Below are 411 nucleotides of genomic sequence, written 5' to 3' on the forward strand. Positions count from 1 at the left end.
GATAGACCCTTTAAGTAGGATATAGTGTCCTTCCTCATCTCTTATTACAGTCTTTGGTTTAAAATCTAATTTGTCTGATATAAGGATTGCCACCCCAGCTTTCTTTTGGTGTCCATTAGCATGGTAAATGGTTTTCCACCCCCTCACTTTCAATCTGGGGGTGTCTTTGGGTCTAAAATGAGTCTCTTGCAGACAGCATATTGATGGGTCTTGTTTTATTATCCAATCTGATAGCCTGTCTTTTGATTGGGGCATTTAGCCCATTTACATTCAGGGTAACTATTGAAAGATATGAATTTAGTGCCATTGTATTGCCTGTAAGGTGACTGTTACTGTATATTGTCTGTGTTCCTTTCTGGTCTATGTTGCTTTTAGGCTCTCTCTTTGCTTAGAGGACCCCTTTCAATATTT

Source organism: Phoca vitulina, unplaced genomic scaffold (genome assembly GCF_004348235.1).
Source record: "Phoca vitulina isolate PV1807 unplaced genomic scaffold, GSC_HSeal_1.0 scaffold16, whole genome shotgun sequence".
NCBI classification, from domain to species: domain Eukaryota; kingdom Metazoa; phylum Chordata; class Mammalia; order Carnivora; family Phocidae; genus Phoca; species Phoca vitulina.